At 37.9% G+C, this 22,086-nt stretch overlaps 1 protein-coding gene and 1 pseudogene across 2 annotated transcripts in view; one reads left to right on the top strand and one right to left on the bottom strand.

Moving 5' to 3' along the window:
• Positions 1-22,086, bottom strand: part of cenpa (histone H3-like centromeric protein A) — a 128,842-nt gene that overhangs the window by 13,693 nt on the left and 93,063 nt on the right. The gene's annotated exons all lie outside the window — the stretch shown is intronic.
• On the top strand, positions 2,800-21,831 carry LOC148970962 (uncharacterized; annotated as a pseudogene).

The following is a 22,086-nucleotide window of genomic DNA, read 5'->3' as shown; positions in this document are numbered from 1 at the left end:
ACAAGCTACAGTTAGTACAAAATGCAGCTGCTAGAGTTCTTACTAGGTCAAGAAAATATGATCATATAACACCGATTTTATCATCTCTACACTGGTTACCTATTAAGTTCCGCATCAACTACAAAATACTACTACTGACCTATAAAGCCCTAAATGGTTTAGCTCCTATGTACTTAACGGACCTTCTTTCGCCCTACAATCCACCGCGTTTCTTAAGATCACTAAATTCAAGGCTTCTGGTCATTCCTAGGATATCGAAGTCCAGTAAAGGAGGGAGGGCGTTCTCGCATTTAGCTCCAAAACTCTGGAATGGCCTTCCCGATACGGTCCGAGCCTCTGACTCGCTCACACAGTTTAAAACTAGATTAAAGACGCTTCTCTTTAGTCAAGCATTCACATAATGCTTACCTTTTAGTCGTCTGTTACGGAACCGTTTGCCACTGAAACTGCTTAACGCACCAGTGGGGCTCGACAGCCTTTTAGACAAACGGGTCGGCGCGTATGGTTGGGTTGCAGAGAGTTCAGGTTACGGAGAGTTTGTGAGTTATAACGGAAATCATTATGAACATCAGCTATGCTAATTATTTCCCATCTGCCTTTCTGCTGTTATCTCGGGACGCTTGTCCCGAGAAAAATGGCGTTCGTCAGGTCCAGTTTTGTGTCCAGCCTCTCACGGGGATTTCGGATGCCCCAACGCCTGTGATGAGACGACTCAACGCCTGTGAAGAGACGACTCAACGCCTGCGATATGTTATGGCGCCGTTTTATTCATAAACAATATTTATATTTAATATTTATATTTAAACAATATGAATGTAAGCCAGAGGAGAACTGGCCCCCGACTGAGCCTGGGTTCCCCCAAGGTTTTTTCTCCATCCAATCTGATGGAGTTTTGGTTCCTTGCCACTGTCGCCTTGCTTTTGGCTTGCTTTGGGCTTGCTCAGTTGGGATTATTTAGTGTTTAGCAATGTTGTTGATCCTGTGTTGTGCTACTTTCATGTTATCAGTGTGAAGCTGCTTTGATACAATCTGTATTGTGAAAAGCGCTATATAAATAAATGTGACTTGACTTAATTTAGCTGGTTGAAATAATATCCCCCCACACACTTTTACTATTTAACTCTTGATACACTTACAAATATTTTGCCAAAGCTTAATAGTAAATGGACTGATCAAAAAAGATGAACAACTGGTTAATCTAATTTATCGCAACAGGAGCGACTGAGGCAAATCTCAAACTTTGGCATGTAATGGTTTGCTTGAGAATTTTAACTTAAATGATGTGGAAGCATTCATCCTTTCCTTAAAAATAAGCAAAACATATTGGTTGCTGAAAATATATTATTATCCAATTAATATGTGTGTGAGGGGAGGGGTTGTAACATTACCACAAAGTTCAGAATTACAATAATATAAACAAAAGAAAACGTAGTACAGCCTAGTAGTTGGCTGACAGTTACAGAAATAATTTAAAGACTTTTTAAAGCCGTCCAATTATACAAATGGTTTTCTTAATGGGCTATATGTTCTGATTAGGCTATACATTGAAGAATAAAAAAAGAGGTTTGGTTTTACTTTATATTTGCATTTATGTATATGATATTTAGTGACAAATGTTTAGACTTCAGTTGTCTCGCAAATCAGAAAACTAAATGAATCCAGCCCTTTGAAAGACTCAGCTCAAAGGCCGGATAGCGCTCTCTGGAGGAAGACACCATATCGCATCCTTGGAGGTAATGTGGACAGATCGGCTTGTGTGCATTTGTTAATCAAGACTGCGGAACAACAGTCTCAAAAGTCACGTGATTTGCTGTGCATGAAATTAAAGGTACAGATAAAGCATTTGTGGATTGTGGACAAAGCAATGTGAGTATATATACTCACATGGACAATAATGTTTGATGGCTGTGTGTGTGGATTTCTCACGTGCATTCGTGGATCACTGTGTGTGTGGATCTCTTGCTTGCATCTGTGGATTGCTGCGTGTGTGTGTGTATCTGTCGCGTGCATTTGTGGATTGATTAGCGTGCATGGATCGGTTGCGTGCATCTGTGGATTGCAATGTGTGTGGATCTGTTGCGTGCATCTTTGGATTGCTTTGTGTGTGTGGATCAGTCGTGCATTTTGGGATTGGTTTGTGTGTGTGGATCTCATGGTGTGGATTGATTTGTGTGTGTGGATCTCTCGCGTTGGACTGTTATGCAGTTGTTTGCCGTTTTTTTCTGACACACTATCTATCTATGTGGTGTGCTATCTGAAGGATGGAGGGGCTGGAGACCTGTGCAATATACATTTTTTCCTAACACACATACTGTATATTTTTACAGTCTAATATACATAATATTTATAGTACAAATGCAAATATTTGTACTGTAAATATGATGCATGTTATACTGTAAATGTATACGTTGTATATATATATATATATATATTATTTATATTTTTTTTTTTGCAGAAATTGGTGGAAAGAATTGCAGAAAATGTGCTAGAGATATATAGGAAGGAGTTGTATGCTTTCAAAATGGCATATTCCTGTCTGATGGCCGGCCATCAGTGTGATTGTTGGTTCTTTGTCTGGTCATCCATATGAATGCTGTCTATATCACTGGCCATTGATTGTTGATTGAATGGATAAGCTTTAGTACGAATGCTGTGTAAACGACTGCCCATCAGTTTGATTGTTGAATGAATGGCCAGCTATATAGAAACTAAACAGAATTATTTACTTGACATGCAGTGCTAATTATCTTTCCATTCTTTCCCATGCAACAGCCATCAAGTTGAATCTTCAGATGAAGAATGGCATCCAAGCACCAGCCAGAGATGCAAGCTCTCAGTTTCTTCACTATTCTTCACTTTTTCCATCCTTTTCAGAACATTGCCATTGACAAGAGGATGGTGGCATCAAAAGCTAGGAATGGACTAAAGCAATATATGAAGGCCAAGCCAACAAAGTACAGTATTTATATCACTTGTATTTTCTATTGCAAAGAACTTTAGTTATTTTTTTTTATATTTCATAATATTTTACTTATGTATTTCACGAATTGAGAATGAGGAGTTGACGTCATTTTACAGTGCCCCTCCCCTTTCCGCCATGTTGGTAGGATTCCCACGACAAAACAGTATTGATTACGTGTGTTTTTAGCTCGGTAGTAGAGGAGTTTCTCGCAATACCGCACTATTTTACCATGCCTGGAAGTAACTGCTGCGTTAAAAACCGATAAAAACCCTGGTAACCGATAGCGTCACCTACCATCATGGCCGACTGGCTCAGACCCCGCCCAAATAGGCACGTTACTCCTCATTCTCAATATATTTTTTGGTTCTGTTGTGCAAATAAATCACTTACATAAAGTCTAATGGTTGTGTGTATTATTTTATAATTGCATTATTTTATGAATTGACTGAAATAGCTTGCAGTGCCCTGCATAACATTTGGTCATTAGGTTGCTTTTTGATGTATCCAAGGAGGCTTCTTGGTACCTGGACATGGTCTTGGAAAAAATATTGTAGGAATCTAATTTCTCATAATATCTTCCTCAAATTTGAAATATAAACTGATGAGACTTATGTCTTTCAATCAATTGCCTAACTGGATTCCTACAGGTTTGTTTTCATTTATTTTTACAGGGAATTTTAAAATATTACATGCAGTATAAATTATCTTCAAGACACTTTAAATTATATAACCTTTTGTCTGTGTAAGTTTTTTCAACTTTAACAGTTGGGTAATACACTCTAAAGCATCTTCTTTTTAAACATGTCTAAATTGTGCATGTAGTGCAAATAGTTCAGCAACTGCAAATATCTTAGTTTGGGCATGTCATTTCTGGGGATGTGCCTCAGGCAGGGGGAGGGAGAAAGGGAACTGGCATAGTCTTGGAAAAAAGTTTGCAGGAACCCCATTGTTCGTTATATCATCCTCAAATTTGAACTATAAACTGATGAGACTTGTGGCTTTCAATCCTTTATCTATCTGAATTACTCCAGGTCTATTTTTATATATTTGTACATGAAATAATAAAACATTTTTGTGGCGCACATTATTTTTGAGGCACTTCATAACACTTCATCACTTTTATAGCTTTTTTTCTGTTTGAGAATTATCAACTGATTGTTAGTAGAGTCCCAACTGTCTTCTTTCCAAAGATACCTTAATTGTGCCTGTGGTACACTGTTCTCAGGAGCTGTATTTATTGTTATCCAGGCATGTCATTTTTAGCTTTGAGCCCCCTTGTGGAGCTGAAGGTTAACAGGTTCATGGCGAATGATCAACGCCAAGGACAGGCCCATCGAAGAAAACTTGCAGATAGCACAACTTTACATTGTCAATGCCTTTAGAAGGCACAGCAGAAATGTGAAGTCGATCCGACTAAATCCCTAGGAGGAGTTCGTTAAATTACGTAATGAGTAAATCATCCAAAAATGGCGGTAAAATTAGAAATGCCCGACTTCCTTTTTTTAAGTTCATCGCATCGCTCCAAGAGACTTTTCTGTGGGTTTGGACATAGTAGATGTACCACAGAAATTTCGTACATGTTGGTCAAACATGCGGCGGGGGCTGCTTCGTTAAAAGTCACTTCCTGTTGCCACTAGGTGGCGCTATAACTGTGGGTGAATATCGGCATGTAGATTTGTTCAGGACGGGACTCTTGTCAAATGTGTAAAATTTCGTGCAGATCTGGGCATTTACAGCCAAGTTACTACAACTTCCTGTTTCATGGAGAATCATTGACGCCACGGACACGCCCATTGACGAAAATGCGCAGATAGCACAACTTTACATCGTCAATGCCTTTAGAAGGCACAGCAGAAATATGAAGTCGGTCCGACTAAATCCCTAGGAGGAGTTAGAGGAGTTAGTTAAAGTACGTAATGAGTAAATCATCCAAAAATGGTGGTAAAAATAGAAATGGCTGACTTCCTGTTGAGTTTAGGGCATCCCTGCAAGAGACTTTTCTGTGCGTGTGGACATGGTAGATGTACCACAGAAATTTCGTACATGTCGGTCAAACGTGTGGCGGGGGCTGCTTCGTTAAAAGTCACTTCCTGTTGCCACTAGGTGGCGCTATAACTGTGGGTGAATATCGGCATGTAGATTTGTTCAGGGCGGGACTCTTGTCAAATGTGTTAAATTTCATGCAGATCTGGGCATTTAGAGCCAAGTTACTTCCTGTTTCATGGCTTATCATCGACGCCACGGACACGTCCATTGGCGAAAACACGCAGATAGCACAACTTTACATCGTCAATGCCCATAGACATATACACTAGACCTCACCTTGGATACGGCAGTTCATTAGAACGAATGCGTCAATAGAGCCGCCATCTTGAAACAGGGGAGCCCCTCCACTTTAATGCATCAGCGTCAATGTAGTAGACGCAGGTCTAACGCAAATAAAATCACCATAAATCATCATGAATGCGATTTTTCTTGTTTTTTTGGTTTGTTCCAACGGTCAGACATGTATTTATCATTGATTCCAGAAAGAACATTTTTTTTTAAATTTTTTTTTTTTTTTTTAAAAACATTCTTCCTAGTTCAGATTTCATCCGTGAACTTCATACCCTGCACAAAAGTCCGCCACCATCAATGAATTCGAAGTAAAGGCAGAGATAGCAGCGTTACCTAGCTACTTCCTATGACAAGACCCCTGTTCCAAGATGGCGGCGGTTTTGACGCATGCTTAGAACCCCCAGGTGAGGTCTAGTGTACATGTCTATGGTCAATGCCTTTAGAAGGCACAGCAGAAATTTGAAGTTGATCCGACTAAATCCCTTGGAGGAGTTAGTTAAAGTACGTAATGAGTAAATCATCCAAAAATGGCGGTAAATTCGAAATGGCTGACTTCCTGTTGAGTTTAGGGCATCGCTCTAAGAGACTTTTCTGTGCGTCTGGACATGGTAGATGTACCACAGAAATTTCGTACATGTCGGTCAAACATTCGACAGGGGCTGCTTCGTTAAAGGTCACTTCCTGTTGCCACTAGGTGGCGCTATGACTGTGGGTGAATGTCGGCATGTAGATTTGTTCAGGGTGGGACTCTTGTCAAATGTGTAAAATTTCGTGCAGATCTGGGCATTTACAGCCAAGTTACAGCCAGGTAGCACAACTTCACATCGTCAATGCCTTTAGAAGGCACAGCAGAAATTTGAAGTCGATCCGACTAAATCCCTGAGAGGAGTTTGTTAAAGTACTGATTGTGTAAATCGTCCCAAAATGGGGGTCAAATTCAAAATGGCCGACTTCCTGTTGAGTTTCGGGTATGGGTCCTTGAGGCTTTTTTGTGCTTCTTGATATGATACACGTCCCCACCAAATTTCGTGTTTGTAGGTTGAACGTGGATGAGGGGCTAAATTTTTCTAATTTTCTAGGTGGCGCTAGGGAGCCATTTTGCCACGCCCATCCGCGAAACCCACAAAATACGAAATTTTTCACCAGTCCTGACATGTGTGCCAAATTTGGTGAGTTTTTGAGCATGTTGCGGCCCCGAAAATGGCGCTTACTTTGCAGAAAAAAATTTAAAAAATCACCCTAACAGTTTCAAGAGGGTCCTCGCACTATTAGTGCTCGTGCCCTAAAAGGAAAAAAAATAACCCTAAAAGTTTCAAGAGGGTCCTCGCACTGTTAGTGCTCGGGCCCTAATAAATAATCCTAACAGTTTCAATAGGGTCCTCGCACTGTTAGTGCTCGGGCCCCAATTATGCCATATGCTCTCATTGACAAATGCAGAACAATTATGTGTTCATGTGATCAAGACAAGATTATTGTAATGCTCTAGTGGGTGGTTGCCCTGCACGCTTAATAAACAAACTACAGCTGGTTCAAAACGCAGCAGCACGAGTTCTTACCAGAAGCAGGAAATATGACCATATTAGCCCGGTTTTGTCAACCCTGCATTAGCTGACTATTAAACATCGTATACATTTTAAAATATTGCTGATTACTTACTAAGCACTAAATGGTTTAGCTCCCCAATACTTGAGCGAGCTCTTAACGCATTACAGTCCTTCACGCCTATTACGATCTCGAAATTCCGGCCAGTTGATAATACCTAGAATATCAAAATCGACTGCAGGCGGTAGATCCTTTTCCTATTTAGCACCAAAACTCTGGAACAATCTTCCTAACATTGTCCGGGAAGCAGACACACTCTGTCAGTTCAAATCTAGACTTAAAACACATCTCTTTGGCCAAGCATACACAACACACTATAGACTTCCTTAATTCAAAATTAGGCTGCATAGTTTAGATCAGCCGGAACCGTGAACACGTCCCGTAAATCCTGATGTACTTGGTACATCATAGGAAGGATGGTGTCTACGTTAATATTAGTCTCTCTGTTTTGGTGGACCCTGTATGGTGGACCTGCGCCTGAACCCATCCCAACTCATCTTTAATTGCCGGCCTCATTGACACGACAGCCATTGGCACTGATCCTCAACAACTCGTCTACATACCGCCGTGATTACTTCGCCTTCCAAAAAGATGGAAATGTACAAATACTCTTAAAGTCCCTGTAAAGTCAAAATTAAGTGTGTGTTCTGAGATTGTCACACCACAGTCTAACTCCACAATTCAGTACTTCACAGTTTACAGTCTTTGTAATATGTTTTAGCAATACATTACTAACATTTATAATCGGTTTAGATTTTTTTTTTTAGAATTGCCTTTACAGGGACTTTAAAACAGGGCATCTAAACAAGCTCGGAAATCAAAATGAAAACTCCACCTACTTTTGCTCTGGCCAGCGTATTGCAAATCGCTCTATATCTGAAGTACATTTTATTTTTCCATTTAAAAAACAAACTATTCAGTTAGTTAGGTAATTTGTTGTAAAAGAAATACATTTGAAACCTTGAAAACACAACATCAAAATTCAAGCATTTTCAAGGATTTCAAGCACCCGTACGAACCCTGTAATAATAATAATTACAGCATAATTTCACATAAGACGTAATTTTTCTTTTAGAGACAAAAAATACGCTACACCTATGAAATTGGGTTTTAGAGAGGAAAAAGAATAAAGCGTGCTTAGACTACGTCACAGTTTTTTTTATTACATTCAGAAATAATGTAATATCTGTAAAAAATAAAATAAAAATTACAGACATTATAAACACTATAAAACTACAGGATATTTTAGTTCCCTTCACTCCACAAGTTAAACAATTATTTATTATGTAAACTAGGCTTTGTACTTCACTTGCATTAATAAACATAAAAAAAACATCTTTCACCCCCCCCCCCCCCAAAAAAAAAAAAAAAAAAACGGCACAGTAAGAAGGCGGTCATGCTGAGCAGCACAGATTTTTACAACAGAATAAGTTTTAATTGAGCAGTGTAACTTTCTATATGCTTGGTTGGCTATTTTATTTTAATAATGAACAGACTGCGATGTCAAATTAGCAATGCTACACTGTAAATGATTTCTGTTGTTTTCACAGGATTATACTGTTTTTCTCAACAGTTTCTTACTGTATAATCTATGTACAGTAAGTTACAGTAGATTTAGTTGTTTTCACAGTATTAAATTGTTTTTTCAACAGTTATGTACTGTGCACACAGTTGACAGTATGTTACTGTAGAATTTCAATGCATTCTGGGAAATTATCAGTTACTGTTAATCTAAATACAGTGCAAATTGACCACGAAAAACACCACACAAAGTTCCACGGAAAAATTGCTAGCCTACTAATGTTATTCTTACATTTAAAATAAAAATGTAGCACTGGTTGACCATTAACAGTCATAATTTATGACATAATTTATGTCAGTGGGGTGTGCATGAAAGCATATTTGACTTTGGAAGAGTTTCTCTGTCGTGTCAGTGGTGCTGCTGTCTTTTCTGCCGACCTGCAACTTCTTCATCTGGTAAGTAATAATTCTTATAATGTACGGATTCTAGCTAATAACTTTAAAGTTTTTTAGAATAGCTGACCACGATTTCTACATTCAATTTAATCTATTCTAGACATTTTAATATAATATGTATATGATAGGCTACTCTTCAATGTAGCCATTTTGGGCATGTTACTGTAAATTCAAATACATTAGTACGAAATGACCGCGAAAAATAACCACAACCAGCTGCCATTTTATGAAGAACTCTTCAGTTCCCTTCTCTCTGTAAGAACGCGCAGTCCGTGCATCGCGTCGCTGTCGGCAACGTTTTCGCCATACATATCTGGTTAGTAATTCATATTTTTATGCAAACCGAGTTACGTACGTTAACAGATTAACGTTAGAAAGAACTGGCCGCGGAATGTTATAAGCCTAGCATAAGTCAGACGCGGATTTCTTTCATCTTGATAGCCTAACTTACTTGATTAAATATGTGATTTTATTAACATATATTTCATATGTAACCTCTTATAAGGTCAAAATGGTCTAATCATTTTGTTATTTACCACGTTAAGTCGGTGAAAGCGCCTGCACGTTCATTATTTTATAACTTATAGGGGTTAGGAATTGAAAATCGATATCCTGAAATCGGATATCCAAGGTTAGGATTCGGATTTATTGTTATAAAATTAAAGTGTCAATTCCTCTTATTGATTTTTTCACGCTTTTTTTTCCGTGTAAATCCTGACCTGGCGTTCTGCCATTTAACGTTAACGTTACCTCAGTGATAGCTGATGGACCACGGAAAGCGCCCAGGTGTATTTTTGTCCAAAATATTAAGTCATGTATCACACAAGCAAGATTTAACCTACGTTTTCACGTTATCGTAAATGAATTGATGTTGAGTTATGTTTCAGCTTGCGTTGCATTCAAAAGAAAAGAGTGGACGATAGAGATGAGTTATCTTTAGCCGTTCTTGGCATATTTATTTCAGCTGTTGACACTGACACATCAGTCTCTAATGAAGATTCTCTCAGTAATATGATCCTCTTAACTACGGTAAATCAACTTGGACAAACATAATAATAATACAAACGCATCCTCCATAGCCTATACTTTAGTGCCCTCTTGTGGCATAAACATATGCACAACACTGAACAGTATAGCATTGCATTATATTACACAGCATACAACTGAGGACATAATGAACATACTTTAACAATTGATTTTAAACAACAGTCCAACAAACAAGATTTTAGTATTAAGTGAATTACACTTTAGACATAATTTTGTCTGTTTTTGCTGTTTAGCCAAAACAACAACAACAAAAACGTACTGTATTTTAACTGTCTTGTCTGTTCTCCTTTTCCACAGGTGTGAGCTGTGCATGTTAAGAAGACCCCTATCCATCTTGACGACCGATGAATTGTAAATCTAATCTAATTTAATTATTCTATTTATCTAACTACTACTACTATACCTTGGTCCAGCACTGACCCACTGAGAACATTTTAAACAGATTATTATCCATCTGTGAATTTTGTCTATCTGCAAGTTGTTAAGAATTGTTGTGTGAAAATAAACGTTGTTGTACAGTTTAAGGTTTAATTGCATAAAAGCTTGGATAGAAAACTTCCTATTGCAAAAGTTAGAACATAAGTCTACATATAAATGATTATTAATACCATAATGCAAGTTTTTCATGGCACATGTGCATGATGAGGTTGTTTTGTGTTTAGTTTTTTTTTTTTTTAAGGACACTGGATAACTTGTCATTTTGTAATACTCATCTGGATTGGTGGTTTACTTGTCAAAGCTTTTATAGTTTATAAGTTTATATGTGTCTCGCAGCCCTGCAAATCTGGTCCCTTAGATAGAAAGCAGCCAAAAACCCTTTAAAATCAGCAACTGACCAGTTAGACAGTCAATCTCAAACCAATAGACAATCTTAGACTAGTTTAAGCTGTTTTACCCCAGCAGGGAGTGGGTGGATGAGTTGTTATGAACTATCTTTCTAATAGATTGATCAGATAGCACCCCTTTAATCTTTTCTATTTTACCTGATATTTTTTTTGCATGTATTTATGCATAATTGTTCATGATTGTCATGCATGATTTTTATTGTATTATATTACATTTTTATTATTAATGTATTTAATTGTATTAATGTATTTAAATGTATATTATAAATGCGCTAATGTGTTTGAAAATACACAATAAACCTTGTGCAGTTAAAGCTTCAATTGTTCTTTTTTCTATTTCCCATTAACAGTTAAAATAATATTTCTACGGATTTTCTACAGGTTACACAGTAGCACTATAAAATAAATACAATAACATTTCATACTACACAGTATTATTAAAAATTAACAGTGTAATTCTGTACTTTAATATGGTAAGAAATTACAGTAAAATAATGTTATTTAATTTACAGTATGCTTAACAGTACTGTTGTTAGTGTTACGGTAATTTTACTGTTAAATTAAATACAGCAAGTACTGGATAATTGTTGCCAGTAAGTTACTGTTAATTTGACAAGAAATTTTTTACAGTGTAGAATATGTTAGTTTGTACAGATAATATAAACAAAAAATTCCAGGACTTTAAAGGGCACCTATTATGCCCCTTTTTAGCCTACAAGATGTAATTTTTTGGTCTCGGGTGTCCCCAGAATGCACCCCACAGTTAATTCATTATAATCATTTGAAAACGTCATTTTTGGGGCCTGTTTTAGGAAGTCCTGTTTTGGTGTATAGACCATTTTGCAAGATGTAAACAAAACTGGTCCAGAAGCACTTCCTGTTTCAGTTTTTTAACACTACATAAAAGCTGGGATAAAATACAACCAACAGAACATATAAAACTGAATCAAAAAGTTAAACAAACATCTTTAAGATTTTTTCTTTACATGTGAAATAAAGAAAACAGTTACAAACTGAAACAAGAAGCGTTTCTGGACCAGTGTTGTTTACATCTTGCAAAATGGTCTATACAACCTTAAATGCAAATGAGCTGCATATCCCCGCCCTGCCTTTGGATGAGGGCGTCACTTGTATACCTATGGCAGTCGGTAAGCAGAAGGGCTGAGAGTGAAAGACCCGCTGTTTTGGATGTCATTCAGCCGTACATGTTTGAATCGGAATATATAAATAGACTCTGATCAGACCCAGATGACGAAGAGTCACCGGCAGAATAAACACAAATGAGAATGGACCAGTAGTCTCGGTATGGTTATTTGATAAATTTACGTTTATAGAGTTGTAATCGTGTTCCCTTTGCAATTATGGATGTGCAAAACACACACACAGACACACACAAAGACTAACGTTGCCGCAATTTTTTTGAAACTACAAACACATACTGTGTTAAAGTTTGCTATGTACAAGCGAAATTACATTTATGCAAGGGACCTGTTGCGTCATGTTTACATTACTGTCATACAGGTGCTTCTGTGGCAAATGTGAGAAGATGGCGAACTTGCAGAACAAGAACATATGCGGTTTTTAATACACTATCTTTAAAATATGTATGTGTATATATATATATATATATGTGTGGTTACACACATAAACAAGGTTTAAATTATATACACAGACATCCTACGACGTTGACAATATCTTTAGACGTATTTGTTGTTGAATTGGCTGACATCGACTGAAATGACTATTTGCTCAAAAATCATAAAATACACTTACTGGAGGTGACGTTGGATCGCAAACCGTAGACGACGAACCACACTTGAGGATTAACTTTGAAGCAAGAGCTGCTTTCAATTGACCCTCGTTCACAAAACAGTCAGTCAGAAAATGATTAGCTCAAAGGAAAGGTGACACTTAAACTTCCAAAATACAATACATCCACTGTGTTTTCAGTGGCTCTGATGTTGGAAGTAAGTGAAAACTACTATGAATGTCATTATTACATCCCATCCCACAAAAGAACACTTATGTTTCCAAGAGACATTACCGGGTGTCGTTGAAACAATGGAGGATGGTGTACAGATCACCGAGGGGGAGGTCTATGCCACAACCACACTGTCAATCAAACCCCTTGCTCAATTCTACGTCACAAAGCGCTGAATCTTAGAACAGTTCGTTCTGAGACAGTGCGTATGATTTATTGAGATTGTACAAACCCGATTCCAAAAAAGTTGGGACACTGTACAAATTTTGAGTAAAAAAAAGAATGGAATAATTTAGAAATCTCATAAACTTATATTTTATTCACAATAGAATATAAATGACATATCAAATGTTGAAAGTGAGACATTTTGAATTGCCATGCCAAATATTGGCTCCTTTTGGATTTCATGAGAGCTACAAATTCCAAAAAAGTTGGGACAGGTAGCAATAAGAGGCCAGAAAAGTTAAATGTACATATAAGGAACAGCTGGAGTAGGGCTGCACGATTAATCGAAAAAAAATCACGATCTCGATTCAAACATAAATGCGATCTCCTTTCTTAATGATGGCGATTCACTTCCGTGTATTTCCCTGCATTCAGATCATGCTGCATTCACGCGTTATATTGGTCACACTCACACAAAAACAAAACAATAATTCACAAATCAATCATGCGGACGTTTCATCAGGGAATGTCTAAATTAAAGTTGTTGCACGTGAGCAGCGCATATTTTTTTTGGGCTTGCATGTTAATCAAAGTATTCACCGGGCGCAGGGGCAGCGCAGGGGCAGCGCGTGAGCCGCAGTGAAACGCGCGCTCAATTAAAGTGAAAGCACACTTTTGAGGGACAAAATTAATGATTTCACTCAAAAAGTAGTTTCACACAATGTCTAGTCAGTTTTAACAAGAACTGAAGTACCTTAAAACTTATATAAAAATAATAGCCGAGTCCCATAGACGCCTGTATCTTTTACACGCCTGTGTGGCTGCAGGTTTGGGTAAATAAAAGCTCGTCTCAAATAGGGCGGGTCTGTTTTTTAATTTCGGTTTGTTAATCTTCTAAAACCGTCAGATCGTCTGCTTTTTGGAGGCCGCTTTAGCACATATTAGTCCCGCCAAAGCCTAGTTTGATCGGCGAGTGATGATGTAGAATAGAAACTGCTGCGCTTGAAAGGGCAGAGAGAGAGAGAGAGAGAGAGAGAGAGAGAGGTCTTCAAACAACACGAAAAGCCTAGAGCATTTTGGAGAGTTTTAGATATGAAGACTCAAATATTTATAGAAGATTTAGGCTACCCATTTAAACTTGTTTGTAATTATTCAGTTTGGGTGAAAGTGTGATGTCTGATTATAAAAAAGCTATAGTAAACTAGCCAGAAAATATCAAATATAGCCTACACTTACTTTTAGTTCATGACTAATACACAGACAGCTACATAGGCTAGCCCCAAAGAACCAGCTTAAACAATTTAGATTTTTTTTTGTTACTGCACTTTATTAGACTGTCTTGTGTTGTTTTTTTTTTGTTTTTTTTTTACTTTACTTGAGTGCAATACATTTTGGATGGAAAAAAAAAAGAGAATCGTGTAAGAGAATCGAGATCTCAATTCCCATGGAGAAAAATCGTGATTCACATTTTAGCAAGAATCGTGCAGCCCTAAGACCAATTTGCAACTTATTAGGTCAATTGGCAACATGATTGGGTATAAAAAGAGCCTCTCAGAGTGGCAGTGTCTCTCAGAAGTCAAGATGGGCAGAGGATCACCAATTCCCCCAATGCTGAGGCAAAAAATAGTGGAGCAATATCAGAAAGGAGTTTCTCAGAGAAAAATTGCAAAGAGTTTGAAGTTATCATCATCAACAGTGCATAATATCATCCAAAGATTCAGAGAATCTGGAACAATCTCTGTGCATAAGGGTCAAGGCCGGAAACCCATACTGAATGCCCGTGGTTTTCGGGCCCTTAGACGGCACTGCATCACACACAGGAATGCTACTGTAATGGAAATCACAACATGGGCTCAAGAATACTTCCAGAAAACATTGTCAGTGAACACAATCCACCGTGCCATTCACCGTTGCTGGCTAAAACTCTATAGGTCAAAAAAGAAGCCATATCTAAACGGGAACCAGAAGCGCAGGCGTTTTCTCTGGGCCAAGGCTCATTTAAAGTGGACTCTAGCAAAGTGGAAAACTGTTCTGTGGTCAGACGAATCAAAATTTGAAGTTCTTTTTGGAAAACTGGGACGCCATGTCATCCGGACTAAAGAGGACAAGGACAACCCAAGTTGTTATCAGCGCTCAGTTCAGAAGCCTGCATCTCTGATGGTATGGGGTTGCATGAGTGCGTGTGGCATGGGCAGCTTACACATCTGGAAAGGCACCATCAATGCTGAAAGGTATATCCAAGTTCTAGAACAACATATGCTCCCATCCATACATCGTGTCTTTCAGGGAAGACCTTGTATTTTCCAACAAGACAATGCCAAACCACATACTGCATCAATTACAACATCATGGCTGTGTAGAAGAAGGATCCGGGTACTGAAATGGCCAGCCTGCAGTCCAGATCTTTCACCCATAGAAAACATTTGGTACATCATAAAGAGGAAGATGCAACAAAGAAGACGTAAGACAGTTGAGCAGCTAGAAGCCTTTATTAGACAAGAATGGGACAACATTCCTATTCCTAAACTTGAGGAACTTGTCTCCTCAGTCCCCAGACGTTTGCAGACTGTTATTAAAAGAAGAAGGGATGCCACACAGTGGTAAAAATGGCATTGTCCCAACTTTTTTGAGATGTGTTGATGCCATGAAATTTAAAATCAACTTATTTTTCCCTTAAAATTATGCATTTTCTCAATTTAAACATTTGATATGTCATCTATGTATGATATTGAAATTTGAAACTTCCACATCATTGCATTCTGTTTTTATTCACAATTTGTACAGTGTCCCAACTTTTATGGAATTGGGTTTGTAAAAAAAAAAAAAAAAAAAAAACACTGGGTGGATTTTTATCATTCTATGGTGGTTTTGCTCACACACTGCCAACACACATTTATGTTCAAACACCATGTAAAAGTGAATTTTACATAATAGGTGCACTACTTTTTGGATTTTCAAGGACTACAATCAGAGATCTCACTTATCAAACAATATCTTTATTATGTTTCAAATTGTAAAAAAAGGTAAATAGATAAACAAAAATAAACCAATAAAACAAAATAGTACCAATAAAGTCAAGGAGATGCAACGATTGTGGTAACTTTAAAGGGATACTTGAGGGAAAACCTATAGTATTTTCAAATTACTGTGCTTTCAACCCTCATATCCCCCTCAGACGAGAGATTTCTGTATTTTGTCTCAAAAAAATCCTCTGATGATGCAAAAATAGTCATTTTGCATCAGAGGATCATTTGGCCAGAGGCTAAAGACTACAGTCAGTAGTACGAGCTGTTCCGCATGTTTTCAACCCGCCCATAGAGAGTGGGATCTCATTCATAGATGTACACATAGTGTCAGCTTAGTTTCCAAAAAAGATGGCTAACAGGCTCTTGTTCTGTGGAGAAATCTGAGTAGAAGGGGTTACCATACATCCTCTTTTTCCCGGACATGTCCGTCTGTTGATGTCCGGGATTCAGCTTTTGCTTTCTGCAGTCACCATTCCTTGTTTACATGCATTAGATTTTGTTTCAATCTAACTGAATTCATTCCGATTGGTGAATTTGAATCTAGTGTTCACATGAACACTAAAAAAAGTGATTGGTTGATGTGCGTTTTAACATTGCTAATAAAGTCCCCGGTTCTCCATGAGAGATACGAGACCGGTGTGTCTCACAGGTGTCGCTCATCATAATCACGCCACTGGTGTCGCTCTTCGCAAACACGCCACCAGCCTCGCATCATTCTCCCACGGCCCTCAGTCTTGTCCTGCTCACCACAGTAAACATAACGAATGGGGACTGTAGAACGGAAAAGAATCCCGGACATTTTGGGCGATCTCGAAAACACATTTTTGGGCCGACTCATCATGGAGACTCACTAGTAGCCTAGACTTGTTGTTTAACTACTGCGCTCTGTTACCAGTAGGCGTGGCCTGCAAGGGCAGCGAAGCAAGTGCAGGCATGAAAACCGGTCAGGGGTAAAAAAGGTGAGAAGTATATTACCCCTCTAGGGGGGTCCGAGGGCATGGTCCCCCGTAAGAAAATTTTAAATATTCCATATTTTAAAGCATCAATCTGATGCATTTTGAGATGCATTTTTTGCCAAACTGGGGAGAGCTGGAGAAACTTAACTTCAGCCATGAGTCAAAAAAATTATTGCCTCCGTTGCGTTAGCTAATAATAATAGGCCTAATAATAAAAATAAAAAAGGCCGATACCTATCCGTTACCAACGCAGTTTAAAAAAATCAAGTAGAATTTCTATAACTGTTTGTTGAACTGATAATCACTCTTTTGTGTGTTAAACACAATCTATACTTAACACAGATAACTTCCTTAAAAAGAAAAAAAAAAAGTTCATCATATGACAAAAATTATATTATAAACTAGATTAGTGGGTAACTAATTTTAAATTTCATAATTTTATAAAATCAGAACATTTAGTGGAAAAAAAATTAGTGGCGAACAAATAAGAGACAATAAGTGTAGCAATAAATCTGGTAAAACTTTACACATGGCTCTTTGTATTGTTGTAAAATACATTAATGAAAAACAAGATAAAAATCAAAAAGATCAATTATTTTATAGTCTACTATAAAATTAACAATATATATATATATATAGCACAAATGTATAGCACAGCTGTTTATGAGGCAGCAACATATGATAGATAGGATAGAACAGAACAAAAAAATACTATTAATAATCTTTCATTTCGCAAAAGTATTATGATATGATTATGAAAGACCCCAATAGAGCAAAGAGTGCTGCACACAGCGCTTATGCGCATCCCGAACACCAAATGATGCGCTTGAGGCAACATGAGTCACAACGCGCAGCTCTGTTTAGACTAAGTTACGCATTGAAAAGTTCAAAGCACAAAGGAAATACATATCGATGCATAGTGTATTATACAGTTATCTATCTATTAGATAATTATACATTATCTATCTATGCAATAGTTTATTGAGCCTTTTCTTTTAAAGGGTTAGTTCACCCAAAAATGAAAATTAAGTCATTATTAATTACTCACCCCCATGCTGTACCAACCCCGTAAGACCTTCGTTCGTCTTCGGAATACAAATGAAGATATTTTTGATTAAATTGAAGAGCTGTATAACTACCACATAGGCTCCTAAGGGACTGCCTCTTGACGGCCCAGAAAGTCAATGAAGAAAATGTTTAAATATCCCAAGTGACTACCGTGGCTCAACTATATGTTTATCAAGCGACGAGAATACTTTTTGTGCGAAAAAACAAACAAAAATAACGAGTTTATTCGACTATTCCTTTTCTTCCTTGTAGGCCAGAAACGAGACTTCCTTAGATTTCCACGATGCATGCGCGAGAATTGCGATCTCCTTACACTACTTCAGTTCAGTTCTCGCGCATGCGTCAATATCATGCTCATAGCCATGTGAAAAGATTGTTTATCGATGAAATTAAACAATACATTTCATATATTGTCTTTCAATAATTCAAGTGCCTTTTCATAAATATGGCTGTTTTCAAGGGTTTTCCAGAATTTAATTGTCAAAAATTCAAATTCAAGTACTTCAAGCATTTTGACCCCCTGGGGTCGACCATGATGCCAGCGTGATTATCTCTTTTTTTTTTCTTATCAGTGCAAAAGAGACTCAAATAACTGTCGATTTTTGTGATACAAGTGTTATACATCAATCAAAACTGTTAAATGTCTACTTTTATTTGTGTGCACTAACAATAAAAACAAAATGTTGTGTTTTTTGTAAAATAAAGAAAATAAACATGATGTGCGTTTCTTCCTTCTCTCTCAATTTCAAGTTCATTCTGAAAGGTGACTTAAAATATATTTAACTCAGCAAATACTTGCCACACACATGTGAGAATTATGTCTTTACAAAGCTTTAAGTCTCCATTTTTAAATTATGTAAAACATACCAAAAACAAATATTCTCTGTTTAAAGGGTTAGTTCACCCAAAAATGCAAATTCTGTCAGTATTTACTCACCCTCAAGTTGTTCCAACCCCGTAAGACCTTCGTTCATCTTCGCAACACAAATTAAGATATTTAAGATATTAAGATCGCTCCTGCATACAGTCCATAGGCTTCTTGAGGGACTGGCTCTTGCTGTCCCCGAAAAGTCATTAAAGACATCGTTAAAATAGTCCAAGTGACTACAGGGGCTCAATCTTAAGTTTATCAAACGACGAGAACACTTTTGTGCGCAAAAAAAACAACAAAAATAACGACTTTATTTCAACTATTCACTTCCTTCTCCATGCGCCAGTAGTCAGTTAACGTAGTGTGATTGCGTAGAGCTACGTCACACGTAGGCTCACTATTGGCCGACGCTGGTCATGTGTGTGTGATGCGTGTGACGTACAATAACAGAAGCTTACGCTATTAAACTAGTAACCTGACTCGCGCAGAGGGAGAAATAAACGAATAGTTGAAATAAAGTCGTTATTCTTGTTGTTTTTTTGCGCACAAAAGTGTTCTCGTCGTTTGATAAACTTAAGATTGAGCCACTGTAGTCACTTGGACTATTTTAACGATGTCTTTAATGACTTTTTGGGGACAGCAAGAGCCAGTCCCTCAAGAAGCCTATGGACTGTATGCAGGAGCGATCTTAACTCTTTCCCCGCCAAACACGGAATTTTCCGTGTTTAATGAAAAAACGCATCTGCGCCAAACACGGAATTTTCCGGGTATCCGTGTTTTAGGTGGTATACGGTAAGGAAGACCCGCGCGCATGTCCTGAATGAGTGCGCAACTCTTTGATCAGAGAAACAGATTGCAATCGTCTCAAAAAGTGGAGTAGTGAGAATGTATCAGACAGACAATGCAGAGGTATATGGCTGAAGTACTGGAGGTTAATGGACTCGGAGTCCGATCACTCTTTATTTGATAATTCTGAATCTGATCGGGACGAAGTAGTCAGTGAGAGAGATGCACATGTTGTCACAGAAAGTTCTAGCCATGGACGTGCCGCAGATAGATCGTATAATATTATGACACTATAATATTTATGTGTGTGTGCAGGCATTTATGTGTGGCTGTCTAAATATGAAGGTGTAATTGTCAAATTATTTCTCTCTTTGTGCACATTTACCAATTACCACATTGTAATATGTATTTGTGTGTGTGTGTGTGTGTGTGTGTGTCTAGGCTTGTTTATTGTAATTCCAATTATTCATTCACAGGTAGAACACAGAGAGGCAGAGGCAGAAGTTTTATTGCAAAAGTTACATTTCCCTTACATCCTGGGAAATTTGATATATTTTACATTTATTTTATGTTTTTAATTTATTTTGGAAAGTTTTATATATGAAGGAAACAACATCTGAATGTATTCTGCTTTTAAATGCACTTGTTTGATAAAAATACCTTTTTCTCAGTTTTTTGTCCAAAATGTTGTGTTTTTGACAAAACCTACCTCTGTTCAAGAGGCAATAAAAAAAGAACAGATGAAGATAAAATAAAAACGTTTTTTTTGCCTAAAAGCAGAGGCTCAGATCTTTATTTTTATATAGATCATCTTCATATATTCATGGAAGAAAATATTCAGCGGGGCATTCAAATTTAGCGAAAATCGTCAAAAACCCTGGCGGTGGCTGGCAACTTTTTTTTAAAACGCTGGCGGGGAAAGAGTTAATATCTTAAATATCTTAATTTGTGTTGCGAAGACGAACGAAGGTCTTACAGGGTTGGAACAACATGAGGGTGAGTAAATACTGACAGAATTTGCATTTTTGGGTGAACTAACCCTTTAAGTAATCCGTATGAAAGCAACGACATGTTCAGTTTCTACAGGTCGAACTGATTAGCTTACGCCTCTAAAAGCCTGCCTTGCCCTCTGGGCATCAGGGCTCATTCCACTAGAAGCATGGCCTCATCGTGGGCATGGTTCTGTGGATTTTCCATTCACAACATTTTTTTGTGGCCGCAGGATGGGCCTCCCCGTCCACCTTTGTCAGATTTTATAACTTGGAAGTTCCCCCTTTGCAGGCGAAATTACTAGCTGTCTAGTATGCCTTCAGCTCCCCTAGGAGCTGCACTATTGGGAGTTCTCCCACAACCGGTTCGCCCCCTGTGCTTCCCCTATGTGCTTATACACTATAACGGCCCGCTCTGCTGGCCGCCACATTACACTCATTTCACTTATTAGAATCCCCCATTTCACTTATTAGAATCACAGAAATGGTAATGACTATATATGGCGGACAGTCGCCTATGTTCTGGGGGATAAGCGGAGGACAGGAAAGTGGAGTGTGCGGCGTCAACAGCGACGTTACCGGCAGAGTTCCCTCAGCCACTGACAGCAGCACCCCGCCTTGTCAAGAAGAAGAGCCAGACAATCAAGAGGAGAATACAGGTAACTGCGGGTGATTGTTTTAAAGAAATCAGTTCGGTTTTTACTTTTGCTTCATTGCCGTCGAGTTGATGCTAATAAAGTCGATGTAAAGTTGATGTAAGTTATGCTAATGTGAACCAGTAAGCTTGCTAGCCAGAAAATAAACGTTAACAACGTACTGCTTCAGCCTATAATACAAGGAAGCTATGTTCTAGGTCTGCAATTTATGTAATGTAGGAATCTGATTCATGAAGCAAGTAAGGTAATGTTATGTCTGTACTTATTTTTAGTGACCCTGTCTTTGACTTGGGACCGAAGTGAGGCAGTGGAGGAGGAGCCGGGTGAGAGACGGGAGGGGACGGCAGATGAAGAGTCTGAGTCAGCGTCAGGATCAGCATCAGCTACAGCTGCTGCTCCCGTGGTTTGCACATCAGTGTCGAGAGCAACAACTATGTCAATGGTGCTAGACAAACAATACAGAAATCTTGAACTGGAAGAGAGGAAATTGCTGCTCGAGATTTTTACAGTTTCAGAAAGATAAATTAAAATCAGACTTGCAAAAACAGTCAGTGGAGTTGTGAATATCTTAAATACTTCCAATAAGACAATAAGGTATTTTAGGCTAATTCTTTTCTGTGTTTTTTAAAGCTGTTTCAAAAGTTAATATGTTGAGTAGACCTACTTCTAATCTGCCTTATTAGTTTTACACAGGTTAAGAGTTTGAATGAGTTTAAGAGTAGATATGTTGTACTTTTAATAACCTTGATGATTTTGATATGAATGAAAAGAGACACAAACGCTGTATTATTTATTGTACTAATTTACTGAATGAACAG

The sequence above is a fragment of the Pimephales promelas genome, chromosome 18 (genome assembly GCF_988280905.1).
Source record: "Pimephales promelas chromosome 18, fPimPro1.hap1.1, whole genome shotgun sequence".
NCBI classification, from domain to species: Eukaryota; Metazoa; Chordata; class Actinopteri; order Cypriniformes; family Leuciscidae; genus Pimephales; species Pimephales promelas.
This window is presented reverse-complemented; position numbering and strand designations above follow the sequence as displayed.